Here is a 24,541-nt window from a genome sequence, read left to right as displayed (position 1 = left end):
GTCTGCTCACAGCTCACTAGCTGTTACTCGAAGTCACAAATCACAATAACTATTCTGTTGAAATTGTAAAAGAGAAGCTAGAAATCCTGCTAAACTCAATGAGCCATTAAATAGTTGACAATATTCTTTATAGAAACCTAGAATAGTTAATTAGTCCCAAAATACAAATGGTGAGCATGAATAATTACCACCATAGATTCCAATCAAGATACCCGAGGCTAGATCTGCAGCTAGCATAAATTGACATTGCTTCATGTACGGTGGCAGCTTATACCAGCTGTGAGATTGGCCCTAAAACGTTCGTTTTGTGCTTAAAATACGGGGATCTTAGATGAGAACACCTTGGTTCTGTTCCCAATGCTGCCATTGACTTGTCGCACAATTTTCATGTTCTTTCTTTTATCAAATTGCCTACTTGTGTTGTGTTTGTCAGCTCTGTTCTTAACACATACAAAGGATCTGTATATTCCTTCATCTTCCTCACTACGGTAGCTTCACCCAGCCACACACTACTGTTGCTTCTATTCCTGTACCTCTTACCTCTAGTGCTCCGTCCCCTTCCCTCTCCTGTCCTCTCCTTTTTGACATTTCCAGGCTGGCGTTTCTCTCTTCAGACCAGTGAGGCTCTGCTTATTGACAGATAGAACATGCCCCCCAAATTTTGTACTGATGAGATGTGACATTCAGAAGTTATTGCAATATACAAAAACAAACAGAGAAATGCCATCAAGCTGAGTGCAGGGAATTGCTCAACCAACTAATATTTGCATATCCTTGGATGAAAGATACCAGTAGTACAAAGTATTGTTATTAATAAAAGCCCACAGAGAGTCTTCTGTAAGGCAAACATAACTAATGATGTGTCTTGCTTTCTGTCTTGGCATCCTACCAAGTTTCACGAAACACCAGCTTCTTGCTCAACCAAGAAAATCTGGTAAAGTTTGAGGGGGTTTGGATGGTCAAACTGGGAGCCAAAGTTGTGAACAGAGGAGAGAGACTGCACCTGTATCACCGCAAAGATGTCACGTTGTGACGCCACTGAGTGTGCCAGCAGAATCGTCCCTTCCCTGAAATCCCTGCCTTCATTTCCCTTACTCAGTCTTGATCTTGAAGGTGACTTTTCTTCCAAAAACTAAACCGAAGTGCTCAGCTACACGAAGATAAGCAAAACTTGAACATTTCTTGGATCAGGATCTCAGGACTTCTCACTCCATAGGAAATTCATTCTGCACCCCTTTCTGCAAAAGGGAAGTCCTGCAAACCTGCTCAAAGCATCAGCGCGAGCAACATCCAGCTTTCAACCTTTTCAACCCTTTTCAGTCCTGTCTAGGTAGTGCCTGTGAGCAACCTGGGTGGTGGCAATCTGAAACGTAGTCTTAACCAGCTGAAAAAATGGCTATTTAGTTGCAGCAGCTAAGTGACCCATCACGTATCTGTCTTTTAAAACAAAAATAGGTGCTTGAGCGTGGTATATTTGAGGACTCTTAAGTGGTTTCTTCCTCTTTTACTGCCGCAGTGTCCATGGAGAGCCAACCGCCAGAATGTGCTCGTACAAATACACTTGCTACAGTAAACAGCCGCAGGCAATCTGGTGCACCCAAGGACCTTGTGTTGATTCTGCACTACTCCTTGGAGGATTTGTTCCTCCTTGCAAATTTAAAGATGTGAACCAAGGAGGGACCAACCCCTTTTCCTGTACATTAGCTGGCCTGAGGCCAGCCATGCAAAATGTATTAATAGAAACTGGCAACGTTATACGACTACACCAAAAAAAAACAGAGATAAAAACATCCAAAGGAAATAATACTTGAAGAGGAAAAAGGGTCAAATGGCGGTTCTTTTCAGGGCTGTTACTGAAACACTGAATTTCAAAAAAGAGAATTTGTTAGATTTCCTGAATATTGAAGAAAAATAACAAATAAAGGAAAAAAAATCTGAAAAATCTGCACTAGCACTGCCTTATTGTCCCTAACTCGAAGCACAGAGTTCTCAGTCGTTTCAACAGGAGTGTTCATGTGGTTAAAATGAAATGCGTCCTCAACGTCTTCGTTCAGGGCCTCAAGGACAATGATAATGGTCTTACGGATGGCAGTGGTCAGGAGCCAGCTGCTCGCATGAACTGTGATCTTAGAAATTCAGAGCCTGGCCGCAAACTCTTGCCAACATTACAGTGACGGATCATGGCGCTAAGTGGGAGACAGTAGCCAGATCCTGCTTTGATGTGACCGCTTGGGGGTTCTCAACAAGGACTCAATGTAGCCAGTGAGGGACTCTTTTCTTGACTCCACAAACATATTAGGAGGTCGCTTTTAGAACTACAGCATTCTTCTCCCTCTTTCTTCCATTGCCATCCCTTCCACCTACTCCCACCTCTCTTACACCTCATTCCCAGTACATTTGCAGCACCTGTCCTGAGGGGGTACTGCACTGACACATCACCATGCCAGCATTTTGGGGAGGGATTGAGAAACCCCAGGTAAGGAGTACGGCTCCTGTACTGGTGCAGAAGGGCAGGATGACTTTGTTGCCTCCAGTGAGCAGGAGGGCTCAGATCCCCATCCCTATCAGGAACGTGCTTGTAGTGGAACTGATGGGAACAAAACGAGGGTGGAGTAATTAGTGAGGGTACAAGAAAGCAGCATTAACAGGGCAGGTTCCTCCTTGGTGTAAGGGGATTGATACTGTTGCTGTCCTCTGAACAGTTCTTCGAGGAGTTGAATCTATAAAACCTCCAACAGATAACTCCATCTGGACTCAAATGGCACACTCTGGCATAAAGCTTCATTAGCTTTAGTGGCAGCTTGCTCCGTCTGGGTGAAGTCCATGTGGAAGACTACTCTGATTTGCTGCTGAAGCAAGGGCAGAAACAAGCTCTGTTTGTGCAAACTATTATTATTATTTGAACATCTCTTACCAAGTTCCCAGCTTTCTGCCGGGACTGGCATTGAGTAGGTGACTGTAGCAAGAATTTCCCTGTAGGCACTCGGCTTTAGTTTCTCCTTCTGAAGACCCTATTTTTCCTATTGAAGTAGTATCAGGTAAGTGGCATTTAAAGCTTCAATGGCTTAAAAAATATATAAAAATATATAAATAAAACCTTGGTGACAATGCTGGGACAAGCTTAGCCAGTCACTATTATTGCTTTGACTTGAATTCAATTAAAATTTTGAGTTGCACAATCATAAATTCCTACTGAAGAAGAAGAATATCAATGAAATTCCAGTAAGGGGTCACATACCCCCCTCCCTCATCTTTGAAGTAACGCCGTGCTACTGACTGGGCCATGATAGACACCAGCTTTGAGTATTATACGTAGCAAAACAATATGAATTTTCAGAACAGATGTCCCTAGAGAAAGACTGCAGACAGAGGGAGGGAATTCGGATGACACTGCACTCGACATGTGCAGAGAGTAACGAGCATCGTTGGATTTGAACAACTACGTGCAACAACTTCAGCATGGGAGGGATTTCAACAATGTTTACCTGTTTTTAGGGCATTGAAAAAGAGCAAAGATTTTCAAGAAGGGCATTCAAATGGAAAAAAAAAAAAAAAGCTACTACTAATAAAAAATATCTGATCATATTATTAGAACAAAACAGCAAGAAATTCTCAAGTCATGCTTGCAACTTTTCTGATCTACAGCTCCTAGCCTCAACTTTAGCCGGCTGTTCTGAGCAATGAAGTGCTGTCTCAGGCACAGCCTAATTAGCTCTGAAAAAGCTCATGTGTCCAAAAGAACAGCACATATCCATGTGGAAGATCCAGCTTCTGTCCCAGAAGCCCAGCAGCCACAACACGACAGCGTCAGCTTGCAGTAATTAGTGCAAGGCTGTTTGCAGCAGGGAGGTCAGCTCTGGCATCCCCATACAGCTTGCATCAGGCAGTATCAATATAGCTTAGTGATAGAGAATCTGTCAAGTTATTTCCAGGGTTAACAACTCAGACTGTTAAAAATATAAATTTCATGTGTAGCCTGAACTTGGCTGCTTTCAGGTTCCTACTCCTGGGTCTTGCTATGCTTTTGTCAGATAGATTAAATAGTCTGCTATGATCAGAAACATCCTCCCCACATGGACAGTGATAAACCATGATCAAGTTACCTTTAGAAGGATTTTCTTCTTCAAATAAAAGTAGCAGGTACTCAACCACACTAGGGCTTCTTCCACCAAGAAGCTAACCTTACAGAGAATGCTTTCAAAGCTACAAAGGACCATTTAAACGCTCATTTCCCGCTGAAAATCAGGGGCTCCTGGGTGCCTTACTCCATTTGTTAAACCTTGAAAGTCTCCTCCCCTGTCTTGGTCAGTATTAATGGAAAATAATAAAAACATCATTTAAACGTGGAGTGTCAGAGAGGTGATTCAATTACCAGCCCTAGCTGCCACAGTTGCCAGCAAATTAGAAAGAAAAGAAATACAAAATAATCCTTTTCCATTCCCTTCTATTGTGTCAGGATGGTTCCTCCCTCCTTGTCTGGGGAGCGATTTTGAGAGCCTCTCCCATCAGTCTCCGCTAATTTGCAAGGTAGAGACTGTGCAGAAAGGAAATAGGAGAAGGGGAACAGAGGCAAAACAGGGTACCGGTACCTTAGCTCTTCTGCAATGCTTGGCAGGACATGGAGATGATCTCTTACTGGATGCCTGGCCACGTTAGTCACCCAGCAGCAAACACAGGGGATACAGAGAAAGGAAGGTGAAGGAGAGAGAACAACCCACCTCCTTTGCGCCAGCTGGTCCTAGGGGACAGCTGTCAGGAGCTGATAGTTCCTAACAAAACCTGCAGAGGACAAACACACGTCACAGCGGCTTTACAAACAAACACACAACAATGAAAATGATATGTTGCAGGTGCACAAAATCCCTGATTTTAGGGGGAAAAAACCCACCTGCCTAGTTACCACAAGAGGGCCTACCTGCTCAGGTGCATCTTTATGTCTTCCTGATGCATCTCAGTAAAGATGCTTTGGTATTTTCTGTGTTGCAAATTTGAAAATTGCAACTCAGAGAGAGATTTTTGAAACATGCAGTCCAGACCCAGGGCTGGACTTGGCCAAAAGGCATCAGAGAAAGGGAGCTGAGGAGTCCTGAGTGCAGGAGCCAGCTGCAACTTGGAAAAGCCACTTTCTGAAGCCTTGGGTACCTCATTTAACTTCTACATGCCCGTGATTCCCATTTACACTGTTGATTTAAGAGCATTTTCATAATTTGAAGACCAGAAAATAGGAGCTTCAGAATTACCTAGGAAGAATCTTATATCGAAAACTCATAGTTAAACTGACAGATACTTTTCCTTCAAGCCCTTCCACTACACCTGTGCTCCCTGGAACCTCTCAGGACAAAGCACTTGGCTACAAATGCCACTTTGTGGTGCTAGAGCCCTACAGACGCTGCCTTGGATGGTCACCGTGCTCCTTGCCGAGCGGTGCTGCACGCCGCAGAGTAAGCTCCTCGCCGCCCTTGCCTGAGGAGCCCAACCGGTAATTAATCATACAAAAATATAATTACCTCAAACCCTGGCAACCTGAAAATCAGTTTGAAGAAGAGTTGTTTGCTCTGGGCCACCTGTTTCAAAGAATACCCAGATGACAGGAATTACAAAAGCCTGAAGAGGTAAGGGCTCGATGCCATTTCTCAGAAGCTTTCTGACCTCCTCTCTCTCTCCCTCTCTTATTTATACTTGTGATTGTATCCCTTTCCAGCTGATTATTATACCTCTTTGGTTCTTGTTAGCTGACCTCCAACAGGCACATGTTAGGAGGAAAGCATGCATGAACTTTTCAAAATCAGCTTTGCTCTCCTCCAAGGAAAAGGCCACTACCTTAATGGCTGCAACTGCCTACAATTTTAATGAGAAGAGGAAGCCTTTCTTTCCAGTTTTTTTTCCTCCATAGGATGTCTAAGGTCCAGGCCCAGCGCTAGTTAACAGAGGGAAAAGGAAAAAAAAAAAAAAAGCCCTCCCACTCCACAAGAAAAATATATTTAATTAGGTAGCACAGTTCTAATGCCTCCAGCGCTCTTTGGTTTAATCTTCGCAGTTGTCCATTTTTGATGGAAAATTTGTGCTGATTTCATGGTGGCTGCTTGGAAGAAAGTCACCACACTTCATGGTTATTTCATAGCTTGGGGTGAAGGGAATGGTGAACAATGATTTAATTATGTTTCTGTAATAACATCTCAATTTCCAAATGGCTGCCCATATGTATTAGTATGAAAGAAACACAGCTCCTTTATTTCTGTTAATTCTGTGACTTTACTGCTGATGGAAACTGAGAAGAGACTGACAATAGAAACTAAAACAGAAACTCTTTGCCTGCAGAATGGGGATAACATCCACGAGAGCCATCCACGCAAGCACCAACAGCAGCTGCAACGCTGCTGGATCGAGCCCACCATGAGAACAACCCTGAAGAAAGGAGTATCAGCTAAGATACAGACGGAGAAGAAGGTCAGCCAAAAAGGTTGTGGCTTCCCCTCACTCTGGACTTCAATTCCCCAACCCAACACGTCTTCCAAAATCCTGTCAATGTAAAATATCTGCCTTCCACCAACACACACCACTCCATAAAATAGATGGCGTATTTAAGCTGTGAATTCCACGAGGTGGCATATATACAACTGAACAAGTCTTGATGATCTATCTTGTCAATAGGACTGGATCAGAGTGTTTATGGATGTGTTACCATTGACATAAATAACAAGGAAAATAAAACATAACTAGACCCCAAAGAAAAACCCAATCAGTAGTGTCTGCCTTCTAATTCCTCATTAGATAGAATGTCAAAGCCTCAGCTTACTGTACAATCACTCCATCTGTTCCAGCCTCTAATTTCACTATGAATTGAAATAAACATAATTCCTGAAAATGTAAAAACATCTCAGATTTCCAAGCTCCTTTGTCTCTTCGCAAATTTTTACAGCCTCCTGTTTGGCACAGTGTGCTTTTCAAGTGCTACCAAGCTGATTATATTAGAGAATACTACAAATTGGATAACTCAAAACCCTCCTAGAGAGCTCTCGTAAAACTCCATGGTTGGATGGAAACTGGAACAGATGGGCAAGCTCCACCAAGCGCTATATTAACCCTGCTGTTCTCTGACTGGTGGCCAACAACACATTCAGAAAGTACAGATCTAAAAATAAGTCTCCAAAACAGAAGATGATCCAAAGCTTTTAATACACGGTGGCAAGGCAGATGACCACTTGGTGACATAGTTCTGCTATGATTACAACCAATTTCTTCCACAGAAAGGCAAGTTTTTCAGCTTCTCGGTGTTTAAAAGAGAGAAAGTATTTAAAAGGGAAAGGCATGTGTCAAGGCAAATTGGTTGCCACTCGTCCATTACAGCTGAAATACTTCAACCATCACCTCATTACATACAGAGTAATAGCAAAGAGCGTGCAACGAGGGCCATAATTGGACTAGAGAAATGGAGCAGGAGTCCTGGGGGTAGATTCGCAATGCTCCAACCGGTGCAGCACTATAAAAATCTCTCTATTTTTGCTACCGAGTACACAAATTCCCATTGAATTCAAAAGGAGCTTTGGGTATCCAGAGCCTTTTAATCTCTGCCCATTTGAAGTTTTAAATACCCATCTTTCCTCTGTGCCACTGGGGAGCTGAATGACGTGCTTTCACAGTTGGCCTGTGAGTTCTTGGATACCATGGGGCGAGACCTCCAGAGATGTCAGAGCAATTCAGACAACCCCGAGATGCTCCGGAAGGGTCAGATTTGGAAAACATTCTGTCTCTTTATAGCAAGGATTCGCCTGTTGTGGAGACTGATTTCTTCGGCAGGCTGCCTGTGCAAGGCAGCAGCTTCAGCCCAGCAGCATGGACCACTGCAGATCCGTCTCACCCCCATTCCTAGGGCACTATTCAAACACCTGCCAGGCAATATCCTCAGCCACGGCATCTCCTGCTGGGCAGACACCCGACCACTTTACACCAGCAGCACAATACAAGCAATTCAGCTCTGTGTGCCTTTGCTATTGTCCCTAAAAGCCAGCCAGAGGGGAATACCCTAGCCCTAAAAAAAATATCCATTTAAAATCTATTGCTTTTCCGTGATTAGGTATCAAAGAGCCTTGTCTTGCAGCGAGCTCCAAACAAGCAGATCCCTGCATTTGTTTGTAGATGCAGTTTGTACAATGATCATTCTCCCAGACAAACAAAACAAGCTCTATTCTTTATTCTTTATGCTGACAGGCAGGAAGGCTAATTGTTTAGAATTGCATTTCAAATGTCCCAGTTGAGATAAGTGCCAGGAGGTAGAGGTAAATCACACAACTACCCACTTGCTGCCTCAGAGTTTAAATAAATAGAAATACGGGGCTAATTAATATTTAGGAAATGCAAAACTTGTCATCTTAAATCAGGCTGAAACACAATAATCACATTAAGTGCTTACTTCAGCAAAATACCACTGAAATGCTAAGTGTTAGTGAACTACGTGCGTATTTATCCACTTAATTGACTCCTGGCTCTGACAGAACTCTATTACCCAGGAGTTAGAAGGAAATTTAATTCTGATCTGTGTGTTTGCACTCAAGGACTTCTGTTTGACTTCGGCTTATTTTCAGTTGCAGAACTGAAGGGCTACATTTTTCCAGATGTAATAGTACTAAGTTGAGCAACAAATGTGACATTTAGCTTTTCATGTGATGACCTTCCCTTCAGAGTTTGCAAGATTTTTCATCGTGTTCTACTTCAGTTTCACTTCCAGATGTCCTTTATAGCAGCTGCTTGGCGCATTCACATGCACAGAGGCTGGTAGGAAGTCCTAATGCAAATGGCCAACTACACTCAATCTTTTCTTAGGCTAAGTAGGCAGCCTTCATTTTATTTGGTACCTATGCTTTGTAATATAATGTGCTACTGATGTGCCAACATAACTTCCTCACATTAGAGAGGCTCAGAGGGTAAAACCAGAAAGTTGCTCTGTGAAGCAATTGTCTGTTTGACCACCATTTCCCATATAGGCCACAAATGCAAAAACCCAATGCCACTCCATTTTTTTGCAGGGTGCTCTTGTGCAGATGCCTTCAGAAGGCACAGTTCATGTGACAGCTTGACACAGCAGACAGCTGTACAATGCTTCTCCTAAAAGCCAGGCTAAAAAGAACCCAAACATTTAACAATCTCTCTGCTTTAACAGGAGGAAGCGCGATCACATAGATCATCTGACAGTCTCACATTTGCTGAAAGGCTTGCTCTGGGTTTCATAGCAGACTGGGACCTCCGGCTGCAGGCAGCAAAGGTCTGCATGTCAGCAGCTCGGAGCACTGAGCACTTCCAGGGGATTTCTCCTCTCTCTTCCTGCACGTGCTCTGAAAACCAGTTTGTTTTGTCCCATAAGAACAAGGCTTGAATGGCCCTGCTGCTCCTTTCAGCTCTCCTTCTACGCGTGACACATTTAAATATTTAACAAGTTCATAAGGTCTCTGTCACTGCCTAACTCGCCTGTGTTAGTACACTATGAAAATCTTCATATTTCCTGCTTGTCACCTTTCAACAAGATCAGCTAATTGTGCCTCAGATTGAAAACCGATTTCAACACACATTGTTCTCAGATTTATCACAGATGGGACTAAACAGAGGAACGTAAAAACATTTACAAGATTGTCAGGACACAGGACTTCATAGATTAAAGACAATGCCTTGAGTCACGTGAAGAAGTAAAACAAAGCAACGCTGCCTACAACATGCAAAGAAATCTTACCAAAATCAATGGGACTCCCTTTGCAGGTTCAGTGTGTCTTGAACCAGATCTTATTTTAGCATCTGAGTGTTTTCAATGCAATAACCTGGCCTAGAGAGAGTCGTTTGAAATTCAGTACTCCCAGCCCAGGCACTGCTGTTAAGGGACAGATGCTGATGCCAGTTTTTGATTCAAGAGAATCCCCCAATTAACAGAAATGCTTGCAGGTAACAGAGCAGGGGGAGCTGGTGCAGTGAAGGGGAGCACCTCAGAGGGGCCAGCACGAGGAGGCCGACAGTGTGGTCAGATAGGAAGCAAAAAAGCCTCAGAAATAGCAGTGTTGGGCGAAGCAATGTAAGGGATCCCTTGCCTAGCTCCAGTGCTCTGAGACAAGCCATCTGCAACCAAACTGCTCTCCTTCTCTGCCTCAAGGAAATAAAATAAAACATAGGGAGCTGTTTTGCTGCTCAATGAGGAAATTGAGATAAGGTTCGTGCACAAAGCCAAAGTGACACTCCTGCTTCACTTGAAAACAGAAATCGATGTTTCAGATCCCTTTTAGAGACCATCAGATAAAGAGAGTGCCTTTGATTTCCACTCCGCGAGGACAGGTATGGAACAAAGCCTTTGATGGACACTCCAGCCCCCGTCAGGGCCTGCACTTTACACAACACCAGCAGGGTTTGCAGGCTGTCCTGAGGACAAATGATGCCCCTAATCTCCATATTTTTGGCTCTGGACTGCTGCACCAGATGGCCAATTACCAGAAGGAGCATGGGGCAGTGCAGATGCAGAGGGAGGAAGGGAACAAAGTGCTCTGTCCCCGCCGTGTGCTCTCCGAGAGCCGATGAGGCCTGCTCAGCGAGGCCAAAGCCAGGGAACATGGCAGGAATGAAGGCTGGTCACCAGTGGCAAGAGGTGGCCACCAGCACAAGCACCTTGCTGCACTGCAGAATAGTCACTTGCACTGGCAGAGTTAAACCCTCACCGTGATGAAGGATAACTGCAAAGGCTTCCCATGCCTGCATTTAGAGTGTCTTTTGCAGGACATGGGCCTTAAAAATGCCTGTGTGGCAATGCAAGTGCTAAAGCACCACTTCGATAATCCTGTTCAATGTGCTTTAACTTTCTTTTTCATGAAAATAAGCTGCAGAAAAGACCCTCAATGTGTTGCAAATACAGCCTGGAAAAGCTCATTAAAGGCAGAGCCTGACAAAGTCATTATTATGTATATGTCAAGTTTAATTCTGCAAAGAAACAAATGCCATTAGTGCTCTCTCAGGAATCAATACACACCTCGTATCTGCCTACAACAGGGAACAAAAAAGATGGGCGGGGGACTGAACAAACCACCACACACGTTCCTGAAGTCTAAGTACTCAGACTCCTTTATTTCCATACTATCCCTACTTGAGTCATTAGGAGACATTTGGTACTGTTTCCAGCCATGAAGACTTGCCGCAGGCCAGGATTAATGAGTCTGACTTCTATTGACTCAATTGCACCCAGATCAGAAACACTGGAGCTCCAGCCGAAGTTCCAGACAATATACAAATAAAAGCTCTTGGTAATGGAGCAGAGGACCAGACCCACAACAAGATATGAGCTATCAAGGGCCCCATCGTTTCTTTCTTTCCTCATCTAGCTGCGTGACCCTGCGCAAATAGCTCCCTGCACTTTCCTTCCACAACTCGGAACAAATCACGGAAAGCCGAACCACAAAATTCCCCACACAGGAAATTTTCTTGTAGTCAGATGTGTGTGTGTACAAAAGCACAAAAATGCATACATCTCTGTGTAAGTCAGCACTGAATTAAATGCACATTAGAGGAGGGGGGACTCAGCGTTGCAATAACACAAAGCGTTCGTTTTATAGCATCAATTCCAAAACAAAACCACAAAGCCAAGATGTCATCGAAGCTGCCTTATTTGCTGCACAATCAGTCTTACAAAGCAATCAGAAAGTCTGCAAAGAAAAGGAGGGGTTACAATTCACAGGTTTTCCAGTTAGTCTCTCTACTCTTGATTTATTTAAATAAACCAATGCTCATTAGGCAGGTCAAAAGAGTGGCTGAAAGTTAAGGACACTATCCTACGATTCAAGATCAATTCCTTATTAAGGTATTTTTTTTCTTTTTTATTTTTTTCCCCTGTGTGAACTAGAAGTGACTAAAGCCTGTGTGCCTCCGTTTCCTTGTAAAACTGAGCTAATACTTTCCTACCCTACATGTTCAAATATCACGGTGGTTAACATGGTAAGTAACATACAATATGCTTAACATATAGTACTAACAACCCTTGTTCTTTTAACTACGCATGCCTGCACTGGGACATCTGAATTTTTTCATTGCTTGTTCTGATATTTTCAGCTGAAAGACTTTTACCTGCAACTCGGTTTAACAGTAAAGAAATTGGAAGAATGGCTGCATCCCAAAAGAAGGTCCTGACAAGGAAGACAAGGTACTTTTTTTCTTTACCCCTCCTTTTCAAGAGTCAAAAAAACACCTATATGGATAATTAAACTTAATGTGTTTGATTACAAACATCACATCATTCCGCACGGGATCTCAGATGAGCTCAAGACAAAATTCCTTGCACAGTAACCTCCTTGTTCCACTCACCTGCACACTTCGTAAACGGCACCATACGCTTAATCGAAAAGAAATCTAATTACCTTAATTTACTTCATCCAAAAGTAGAAGAGTAAACTATATGTTTAATTATAAACTTTCCACTTCGGGCAGCTATAATTAATGAGTCAAGGAATCTTGCAATATGCCTAGAGCAACCTTTATTACTCCTGAGGTACCCGAGCACCACTCATGGTTTAGAGCGAGTCACTTCCTATTAGTATTAGGAGCCGAAGTGCCTACCTAAGGCATTAATCATGGAGTGCTACAGCTCTAAGAGTTTTAATTATGTACAGTGTGTATGCTATACATGGATTGCACACACAGTGCGATGTTAATAAATAGCCTTCCTGGGGCTACCAAGGGCCTTGGTTTGGTTTATTTCACATTGTTAACTTTTATGCAGACGTGGGCCAGGTTGTTAGAAAAATGAGCCCGTGACTCCCAGCGCTGGTCCCGTGCAGGCTGGACTGAGCTGCAGCTTGCAAATATTGAACAGCAAGTACGATCCTGAGGGTGGGATGCTGATGGGGGAGCTCTGCCACTTACTTCAGCCAGCTCTCTCCCCTCTCTGAGAGCATCTTGCCTCCAAGTTCCCTCGACAATGGATTCCTCTGTACATCTCTCTTCTGCCTCTCCCTAGGTTTTGAGCTAGAATTTCGGGGTCAATTTACTATTATTAGTTTTTTGCTTGCTTTATGCTGAAATGGCATGTCAGGCCACACAAAAACAATGATGTCAAGCAAATTACATTTCCCTCCGTGCTCTAAGGAAAACACTATAGAAGAGACTAGATGGTCTCCTAGATTCACCACATTTGATCATGAATGAATGGCTTTTACTGAGGTCGTTTTTCTCCACTGCAAGGAGAGCCAGTGCTCTTCTTGAGCACAGCTAGGAAGGCTGACTTCCAGAGGACTCTGCACAGCTATTAGCATGAAGAAAAAAAGGCTTTGACAAAGTATAAATACAAACGGAATAGAGGGAGAAAGGGAGAGGAGAGGTATTTATATAATTACATGGTTTGTGTCGGTGCCAAATGGGAAAAGTCAGAGTGATAACAGGTAGGATAATTGCTAGCCGAGAAGAGAAATAGAGCATCTTTGGTAGCCAGTTGGGCTTCTATTTGAACACGGAAAACAGAATTTGTAATATAATCTGCAAGTACAATCAGTTCAATATTTTCCTTTAGTAAAATACAACAAAATAAAGTCTCTAGAGTACACCTTCCCCAAGATCCTCAGCTATTCCTTTTTTTTTCCACAGATCTGCCTTTTGTGCACTTCTGTCATTTCCCCTTCCAATGCTACAGAAAATGGTACAAGTGCTTTCCAGGCACGGCCTTGTGTGCTGGCTCCATGCAAAGCAAACAGGTTTGCTTAGGCCAAATATTTGCTTGTGCTGGTTTTAGCTGCACTGATTTCAACAAGGTTTCAAAGGACAATGACTGCAGTCAACGGTGCCTCTGCCAAGTCACGCTAGCTGAGGCTCCAGACCTGTGTTTCAGGGCGCAAGCTGCCTATATTGCTCTGACTTTCCCTGCTGGATTGCGGTTCCCTGAACACCTTGGGTAAAAACAAATTCTGACGCTGAAATCGGTGGCAGAATGATCCAGGTATCCAGCTGGGAGATGTTTACTGTTCAGAACAGGTTCACCTGCATGACCGCAGATGGCAAAATCAGTGGAATATCACCCATAAAAACCGCCAGGCCCATAAGAACCACCACTACCTACCTGGGCAGAAACCACCTACAAATATGGGACACAAGCTCTTTAAAAGTTAAAGTTTCACCACAGATCTCTCAATTTCATTTTAAATAGTTACAGATGTGTTATTAGTCTCCATTTATGTCTCTGCTTCGGGTGTAACCTTGCCTGTAATGCCTACCTAAAAAGCATGTTTTAGCTCGCACTGTATAGACTTAATAATAATAATAATAATAAAAAACGAATCTGCATGTTTAAGAGTTTCACAGATTGATTGTCAAATCTTGTTTCATCAGTAAGTACAGGAGCCCAAAGGATCCCTCTGTAATATTTATACCCTGCTATGCCTGCTTGCCCAAGGCTGCTGAAATTTTCATTCAGAGACAAGGCAGTAAAAGCAAGCAGTTTTGTACACCAGGAGTGTGTGCACCAAAAAGGAAAGGGGGAACCAAACTCATCTCGGTTCTTGTTGGACTCTCTGCATAGATTTATACATAATTCTTTTATTCTCAACAGGTTCTTGAACAAGAAACCTGTGAGAGAAAAGACAATCAGCCATTCACTCCAACACTATAATCTGCCTACCGACTACCTTATGAGCAGCTGTAATTGTAAAAATCTCTCCTTTGAAACCCAGTAGATAACTCCCTTTGTTCTTCAAGTGCATCATGCATTATTCCTCGGTTCATGACAAATGCCTCTGAAGAAAAGATCTCCAGAAAGCCCTGTCACACTGACTACGTTCTGAAGAGCTCTTGAAGTATTCATACAACGCTGTAAAGCATTTCCAAGGCAGCCTTTAGATATCTGTTACTTGAGGCCACCCATTTGGTTTCAAGTATGTGAACAGTTCCTCCAGTTTTAGGTGCAAGACTGACGCTTGCTTTCACGTGCGTTCATTATGGATACTCCCTCAAATTGAGGAAAGAAACGAAGGCCTGTCTGTACAGCTGCCTCCAACAGCTTTGCACCACCTGCGCTTGTCCCTGCTTGCTCCCAATAAACAAACAGGATTCAAAGATACTCTTCTGGTCATCACAAGACAGGACCCAGATCCCCTGTGAAAAAAGGGGAATGTTTTTATCCCTCTTTTGAGGCTTGCAAACAAGTCGCTAAATGACTTACCAGCATCACAGAAAAAATCTTGACAACCGCTTTGAAACAATCTCACAAGTTTAAGCTAGTTCCCCAGACACCTTGGCTTCCTAACAGATGAATGCAGAAAACAAGCAAAAAGGAACCAAACTAAGGAACTTTTAATAATTTCTCCTCCCTGGGAGTGGCTAGGGGTACCTTTGTATGCAATGAGAACTAAGAACTTCTGTCCTACTTGAGTTCTTGGATTCTTTCTGATGAGCTTGGACCCCACTGAATTTTCACCAGGAGCTCCCCGATACACACCTCTCCTCTCAGTGAGGAGAGCTTCCTGCATTAGCAGCCACAAAATCATCCCGACTCCTATTTACCTTTTATTTTTTTCGTGCTCAGCCATCTCTGTTGCCGGCTAATTACTTTGGAGGCACCAGCAGCATGCAGCCCCGTGAACCCTCCTGCGATGAAGCAGCGAGACCGAGGTCCCATTTGCAGGACAGGCCCCTTTTACGGTGAGAGCATCTAGACAGGCAACTGGTTTATAGCTGCAATATACAGTAATTCAGATAATAACTCTCAGGAAAGACTTGGTACCAGGAAAAATGAGTACCATCGGCAGAAAATAAAGTAATAAGCTAAAGGAGACATTTCACAGGTGATCTTTACAAGATGGGTAGCCTGGAGAAGTCCATTAAAGAGACCATGAGTGTCTTTCTTCACTAACATGCCTGAAATCTAGCTTTCCATCTCAGTCTTTTACTCGCTGGCAATTTCTTCAAAGTGCAGTCTAACCACGCTGACCTTAGCTTGCCCTTTACAACGAAAGCTGTGTGGGCTGTAATGCTGGAGCATCAGCCCCACCGGGCCTGCTTTGGTGCTGACCCCACTTGCTCTCTGCTCTTGGTCAGACAAGCTGTCACTGTTCCCATCCTACGACACGCTGCTCACCCCAATTGTTCGAGTGCTAAGAGACTGTATTACAACAATGGTCTCGGTCACCCGCTGTGCTGTCGCTTTCCATGGGACGTGCAGCAGGATCTTATGGCTTTTATAGCTTCATTTCAAGCACGTGGAAACTCCAGGCTGCTTCTGCTGTCAGTGTGCTACTGGAATGAGAAAGCTTGGCTGGGGTAAAGCACAAATTCAGAGGTGATCCCTATTCTAAATCAGGAAGCAAATGAGACAGCTAAGTGGTGTGAAAAAGGATCCTCCCTCATTTAATGGGACTTAAGAGGGATGGAGAAATTCAGGTAAAGTTGGAACGAGTCGTGTGACACAGCCAAGGGTCAGGCTTAGAGCCCAGTGTTCTGGGCCACTGAATTTGCCGACAAACCCTGAACTGGCAAGGGGTTCAAGCAAAAGGGGGAAAAAGCAAAACAACAAAGCAAAAAAAAAGGGTTTCTTCAGGAACAGAAACACCTCTGATGACTTCTCCACATGGAGGGTTTAACGAATGGACTGCTAATTACCTCAAGTGACTGAGTTGGCCATAAATCATGGTTTAAGCATGGGCTGACCACCTGACACCTGGACATCATTCCCGAAGGTTGGTGCAGGGAAGGACCAGATGCAGAACCGCATTTTGCAAGTGGCACAGCAGGCTGCACCGTCTGCAAGAATCAGCCATCAAGGACCATGAACGGCCCTTCAGGGGAACTGCGCCACAATCAGAGGAACCCAGACTTGGATTTCTTTTAGACTGAATCAGAAAAGTTTCCAAATATTTCTTAACTCCAGCATGGTTAAAAGCCTGGCTCCCGTGGTTGGAGCCATGCCTCTACTGTGAGCACTTCCCAGCAGCAGCTACGTGGTGCTCAGTGCTTACCAGAATTACCCCCGTACCCCCTCTGACAGCAGGTATTTGTGAAAATAGAAGCACTTAGTTGAGCAGGGAACATTTTCAGTTAGCATAAACTTGTGTGACTCCTGTGAAATCCATCAGGCTACTTGGATTTTGATCCTCTGTGCTCCCTCCCACACGCCTTTCCCCAGTTTCAGGAACAGACCTACATAATGAATGTCTATAAATGTAAATTAGCACTTAAGCACTAATAATTACTATATTTGATCGCCTGTAAGCAGCTACAGTTTTATATTTGTGTTTCTTGATGTAAAGAAAAAAAGAGGAACATTTTAGGCACAGTTATTCTTTAAGAAATGTATCAAAAGACTTTAAATGATAGATCCTTAGATATCCGATTTTATTATTATTATTATTATTAGGTCTTGATTAACTGTTTCCATTTATGATGTTTACTACAGCAGAAAATGCTGGTTGTCAAATGGATTAAACCTATCCTGTGTCTTAAAAAGTTATGCTTCCAAACAACACTTAAAAGACTTCTCTTCCACAAAGTTTGTCCATGATGAGCAGGACCAGGACTCCCCTCTACCCCTGAGCTTCTAAGCTCAGTGAGCTGTGAAATAAGATGTAGTCCTTGCTCCACACGACACAGCTAAAATATGCACCCTTAACACTCCCCAAATCAAGCATGATTTGCATTCTACAGATGAAGCTATGAGGCCAAAAGAGACAAAAAGACTTACTCCCAGTCCTGAACTTACTCGGTAGTAAAGCCTAAATTTAAACTTCTTCTGAGCTCCCATGAAAGGGCAGGAAAATTGACTCCCCACAAACAACAGTTCTCAATTTGATATTTCATAGCAGGTATTTAGCGCTATACACAAAGAATATGAAAGGGATGACTGATGGTTACTTTCTCTTTTCTCTCCTTCACTCTCACCTGAAAAATCTAGCTTAGACAGATTTTTCATGGTCCATAAAATCTGTCTCAGTTGAACAAGTACATTTCCACGTAAGGAGCCATCTCATGCACACTCTGCTGATAAAAACTGCATAGTTGATAACTGATTATATGCCAATCACAGCATCATGGTTTGTTGGCTTGCAGAAGACAGGCATGTTTCTGAACCTTATTATACATGATCCCCAGAAGTCTTTCTTTCAAAACAAATTCCATGTGGTGTGGTGAAATGCCTGCAAACTTCAGAGAAGCAAACTATTTCAGAACCATTTCAGAAATGAAGAAACCATTTCAGAAAAAAAGAAAAAGATGAAATGAAGCCCTGGTTAATTTTTCTGCTCATTCAGAAACATCACAAACAGAAGAATAAAGAAAAAGACAGGGGAGAGGAACATGTATTAAGGCTATTAGGGTTGGGCTTGACTAAAGAGAAGAGGAATTTGGCTTGGTGGTGGAACGTGGAATAAGAGCGACTTTACCACGGTGGGCTGTGCTGCAAAACCTGAAACGGGGCCAGAATGTTGCAGAGGGGTTTTCAAAACCATAGCAGTGAATTAATCTCACAAATGATAGATAATCTTAGATTGTATTTGTTTAGGTGAGTGCTTCTCCTTCACTCAGCCCAAAGGCAGCATGTCAGAAGAGAAGGATGGTCTTGAGGTTGTCTGAGTTGTTCCCAAGAAGTGCACTCACAACTGGGACCTGGCAAATTCTTGGATAAATTCACATTTATCACCTTGCAGACTCCTCGTATGGCTCTGCTTTAGGAGCCTAATGCGGTAAGCCAAATAGCCACCTAGACTCCATATTTCCTTTACATTCAAGGAAAAGCGAGATGTCCCTCAGAGCAGGAAACTACACCACTAAACAACGTGCCGGAGAGTCACTCCTTGTCTCATAATGAGTGGAAAACCCTCTTCTGCCACCACATTGACTTCATCTTACTAGCTGACAATTCCTTGGTGCAGGGATTTACTACAAATTTCCATGGCTTTACCCCAGACAGAGCCAAGACTTCATGGGACTTTGGAGTCTATTCCATCCCCTCTATAATCATGTGGATTCTTTCGAATTAGCTTACTGGGGTCTTAGCTGGGAGATGAGTTCTGCACCTTCTGCTCATATCTGAGCTAAAGATGATGGTCACGGCATTTATTGGCTATAGTATCTCTTTTTTAGTACATTTATTAATGACTAATCCTCATGTGAGCGCTAGGCACCTTTGTGCTAGTCTTTTCATGCTTGCATTCATTTAACCAGGGCCAGAGATTAATTTCCTTTGCATTATCATTGCAGTGGTGACCTGCAGTAAATGCTGAGTTATGGCCAAACTTATCACGAGATACTGTTGCTGTTCATCATACCCAGCAATAATTCTCATTTTTCCTCCATAGCTCAAAATGGAGAAGCAGCGAGGTTCCTACAGTAAATCTTGCGAGATATTGTCTGTTAACATTTAATGCGTGGCACCGTGGCATAGTAAATAATTCCTTTTGTGAAACACCTAGAACTTATCCCATTTTATTATTCTTTGAACACTGGCAAAGACAAAGCCAAAATCCAGCTTGTCTTGGGTATTAAATGATATCACTGAGATCATAAACTTATCCACCTCACATGTACTAGTGCTGAGTGACATTCAGCTGGAAAACATGGATATGCATTTTTAAGGGCCCCAGTGCCTCCCTCCCCCTTTTGTCTTTCTGGACCCTATCATCCCCATATGGCGTGCACTCTGCCTTGCACAGTCGCCTTTAATGTCTAGTGCTATCTACTCCAATGTAACTTCTTACAATCAGATGCTGAAAAGTCATCATTTTAATGACTTCACAGAGCATAATTGGTATTGTAACATGTACCTTAAATAGCTGTTTGAGTGAGACATGGCTTCATTATCTTCACCCTAGTATCAAATTGACCCCTCCCAAATGAAACAATACAATTTAATTCAAGAGATTATTTGCTTCTACAAAAAAAAATTCCATAACAAGTTCTTCCTTTATTTTTTTTTTTTTTTTTTTTTTTTTTTCCTTTTAAACAGATTTCACAGAATCATCTAAGCTGGAAAAGACCTTTAAGATCACCAGGTCCAACCACCAAGCTGACCTACAGTCCCATCACCGAACCACATCCCTTGGTGCTGCATCCACGCATCTCTTAAATACCTCGTAGAGATCTACCGAATTGTTTATACTTAGATATACTGCATACATGAAAGCTTACAAAACAGCCTAAAGGCTGGTCCAGCTTGACCAGTTCTGCCTCCAAGTGGCAATAAGAGACGCTATTTAGGCAGAACATCCAAATCAAGCCATTTCTTTGATCTCTTCTCCTGCTTCCCCTGCATCCAGGATTGCTGTATTACACAACTCTTCTAGCACCCATTTATGTAGCAATTATCTACGAATTTGTCTAATCCATTTTAACCTCCAAAACTCTTTTTCTCTGCAACCTCTTGTGATAGCAAATGCCAGAAATCCACTACCCTCAGAGTAAAGAAGTATTATCTGTTTTAAACCAATCTCCTAATTTTTATAGTGCTGAAGCTATACCTAAGTATTCAGATTTTAACTTGCCTAAAAAGAAAGAGGGCACTAACCCATTCAAGCATTTGCATTTTAAAATGAATTATTGCTTCTTATATTATTTCAGACAGAAAAATGAAAACCAATGGGAAAGAACACGACTGGAACTCACGTATGATGCAAACACAAACTTCAATCTAAGTATGCGTTCCGAGGGTTTGAGGGAAAATACCAGTAAGGAAAAGGAGTATCAACATGGAATTCAATAACTAAGGTCACACAAAAAGGCTATTTTACATGTAAAGTGGGGGTACAGAGGGCAGGAGGGATAAACAGCATGCGATGGAACCAAAACAAACCTCAAATGCACAGCACAATACAGATTGATAACGTGCATTTTCCTTTTCCTTGGGCCTTTGTGCCTTTAAAAACAGAGGATAAATATTTACTCTGCTGAACGCACACAAAATGACTATGCTGCGTGCTACTTTTAGCCAACTTTCATCTTCTCAGTATAGTACTGCAACAAGATACCATCCCACATCTGAACATATGCTTGCTTCATTAGCACTTTCACTTGCAGGGGAGAGAGATTGAATGCAGTTTCTGTGAACACTGCAAAAGATGTATGCCAGTATAGATGGAAACACTAATACCCCGCAGTGACAAATCACTGTTTTATTTTAATCTCAAAGTTCTTTATCATGGATTGAAATAATCCAATTTTTCATGAAAGAGACTCAGGCTCATACAGATCTAATCATCATAATTGAAAATAATAATTTTGTTGGAAGAATGTGTTAAGACTGATCAATAAGAAATCTTCGTGGTAGGCAGCGTACAAACAAACTAGAAGCAGTAGCCAATTCCTGTCTAAAAGAGCTTATGACCCAAGTATGAAAGTGTCAGTGACAGATCCAAAAGCAGAACGTAAAAAAAACAGAATAAAAAAGGCCCTACATGGAGCCAGATGGACCCTGCCCAGTATCCTGCAGCGAGACTTCTGGAAAGGAATAAATAAACCTCAACACTGACATCTTACTAAATGCTACTGGTTTCAAAGCTAAACATTTGAGGGGAGACTCGACTTTCTGTGCTTGGCATCAAAGTCCACCAACGGAACACCGAGACATACAAAAACGTAGCAAATTTATCAGTAAGAATACCCAGTAGAAAAGTGTTCGTGATGCCTATGGAGAAATTGGACTTTCTCCTGAGATGGGAGAAGAAACGGGGAAAAGAATGACTCTGGGCAATTTGAAAGGACCTCAGAGGAACGTTTTCCTAAGGAAGCAGATAGTTGTCCAGGTAAAACATACACATCACAACCACCAAAACAGAAAAATTCAGTCAAGCAGAGATGAATTCAAGAGGAATCACAGTGCTGGCAAACTTGTATTCCTTGCCACAAAACAATCACAGGTGGAAAACCTTCCCTAGCTCTAATTGAAAGTCAAAGGCTCCTAAAGTTACTTACACATTTTTGAAAGCATTGCCTGAAGTGCTTTCTGTTTGCTTCTGATCCCATAATGCAACTTCCAGTCCCTTGTAAGCTTCCTAATCCTTTTGCAGTTACAGCTACAAGGTGCCAATATAATTTTATGTTTGATCCCCCTGCTCTCAAAATGTGCTGCTGTGCAACTCCAAATGAACTCTGTTAGCACTGACCATGAAATCACTTGCTGTGATTTGTTTGCATATATATTGAAAAATCAAGTGATGTTAGTTCAGATTTGTGAAGAAGGGGTGGGGGGAGAGAAGAGAAAAAAACCTTAGTTGCCTACAATCCATAAACTCAGCAACCTGCTGCTTAACACTGCAGGGGGCTCTTCTGTTTCCTCCGTACCTTCCATTTATGGTTCACATAGCAATATCTAGTAAAACAGAATTAGCTTTGAGTTTATGCAGTGGCAAGTTTATTACAGATATAAACATAGCGGTCAGAGAACAGGTCGAAGAAATGTAATGAACGGGATCATTGAATTTCAGTCTAAAACCGTGAGGAACACACAAGAAGCTGATGCTCTTGGGCCTGACCCTTCACTAAAGAGCATCCCTTCTATCAGCATCCCTTCACAAAGGGCCCAGCTGACTGCTGGTGTAGCTGCGCTGACTTTTGCAGGACCATGCCAGCTGAGGGTCTGGCACAAGTATCATAATGTGAGGCCAGAGCTGACAAACACTGAGCAGAATAAAAGAATTCAATCCCGGGGAAAATGAGAAAACAGTATTCTTCATTAAGAGCACGGCGTGCTTCTACCAGCTGATTGTTCCAAAGCGATGGAGAATAAATTCTGGTCTCAGCAGTTCTCCTGTATTGCACATCCAGACTGATAACTCCACTGCACCCAGCAGCGTTTATATTATATTTAGGAGTGGTCCTAGCAAAGGACTGGAATGGCAGGACTAGGTCACAGTGCTACGATCCCAGTTTATCACTGAGCTCCGACTCTCACGCCCATTTATGCAGCTTTTCCCCTCTGAATCACCACGCCGCTCACGTGGGCGACAATTAGGAGGAGGAGGAAGAGGTGGCACGGAGCAAGTTGCGAACAGCAAACCAACGCAGCCAAGTCATCGCAACACCTCGTATGTGCTCTGGATGGTGTGTTTTCCAGCTGCCTTCCTTCACTGTGCTCCATCTGATGCATGCACCATGCTCAGAATTACAAAGCACTGTAGCTGTGAAGGTTAATAATTGACAATGGACAGTAAAGAGTATCTTAGCCATCTAGCTGAAAGTCAATGATGCTAAACACATAATTGTCCAGTACAGCTATATTTGTTTCAGGTATACTGCAGAACATTTTCTCATGCCCAAGATATTACTCTCTTGCGATCGCAGGAATATCTGAACCAGATCAGCCTGCAAATGCTTCTGGAGGAAATTGGGTTTCTCCGCTCTATTAGGAGCATTCCATTTTTATGATTAAAATCAGAAAACAATGTTCTTCCCAGTTAAAGTGAAATGTGCAAAATACGACTTTCCTATAACTAGATTTCCAAATACTTATCTAAAGTGCTCTGAAAAGGTATTAATAAATAAGGATGAAAAATGAAAGCTGCATAGCAAGCATGTTTCATAAACTATATTTGCTGTGAGTTATGGACAACATGCTTTAGAGAAATAATAATGATACTTTACACGTCTGTACAGCACCTTCCAGTTGAGAGGCTTCCATAAATAAAATGCTGAGCCTTAATCAGAAAGGAAGGCATCAATTTCTCCATTACACAAAATCAGGTAAAAATCCAGGCAAAGACTAATAACCAGCCAACAGTTCAAACCACAGCCGACAAACTTCTGCGTGGACCCTTGCTGACTGAAGTGCTTTGGTATCTGCTCATGATCCACTCAAAGTGAAGGCACAACAGGCTATAGCCAAAATTAAGCGTGTACCCATGTGGTTGGAGTTTGTGTCTTTTGGGGATTTATTTATTTATTTATTTTGCACTAGGATGGTTTGTTGTTCCATGGATAGACACAGAAATATAAATTGATAGATGGATTACTCAAGATTGCATCTCATTTCGAGAAAAGGTATTATTTTGGAAGATCTTTACAGCAAAACAAGGAAGAACAACTGACAGATCCTAAAGGCATCTAGCCAACTGGTTCCTGCCATCACAATGGATATTAGGGAGCAAAATACTTGTGACAGCCTGGACTGAAATGATTTAATCTAGCATCGCACAGGTAGGCTTGGGCTGAAGTCCCCCAGGCACCACATAGTCAGCTGGACCTGTCCCCATTTGCATCTCAGCAGGTAAGGCTGATAACAGTCAAACTTTTGGGGCGTTTGATGACTCACAGAACACACTGCGGGGAGGAAGAATTATGTTTTCACTCTAGTATGTGAGCATGGATTCTACAAGGGCAGGCAAAAAATCCAGAAGATGAGGTACATACCGAAAATGTAACGCGACTGACAAATGGAAATAACTGAGCGGCCTTTTCTTCAACACAACCAAAAAACCCTAGGCTCCAGGACTTTGCATCTTCCAGATCACAGAAATGGAAGAGCAGCAGGCTTTTGCGGGTTACAAATGTCTAAAAATGTGCCGTGTGGCTTGCGATGAAGGACAGCTGAGAGGAAAGGGGTACAGCTGAATTTTGATTA

General features: G+C 42.7%; 1 long non-coding RNA gene across 6 annotated transcripts in view; it reads right to left on the bottom strand.

Moving 5' to 3' along the window:
• Positions 1-24,541, bottom strand: part of LOC118177400 — a 183,839-nt gene that overhangs the window by 30,601 nt on the left and 128,697 nt on the right. The window contains exon 9 of one of the 6 annotated variants that reach the window (XR_004755788.1): positions 11,102-11,666. The exons of 4 other annotated variants lie outside the window; for them this stretch is intronic. This is a non-coding gene — a long non-coding RNA (uncharacterized LOC118177400). Of the gene's footprint in view, positions 1-11,101; positions 11,667-23,517; positions 24,508-24,541 lie in introns of those variants that run through there. One more of the 6 variants, XR_004755787.1, reaches the window with a different exon arrangement.

Source organism: Oxyura jamaicensis, chromosome 22 (genome assembly GCF_011077185.1).
Source record: "Oxyura jamaicensis isolate SHBP4307 breed ruddy duck chromosome 22, BPBGC_Ojam_1.0, whole genome shotgun sequence".
Lineage (NCBI taxonomy): Eukaryota > Metazoa > Chordata > Aves > Anseriformes > Anatidae > Oxyura > Oxyura jamaicensis.
Note: the sequence above shows the minus strand (reverse complement) of the source record. Positions and strands in the feature narration are given on the sequence as shown.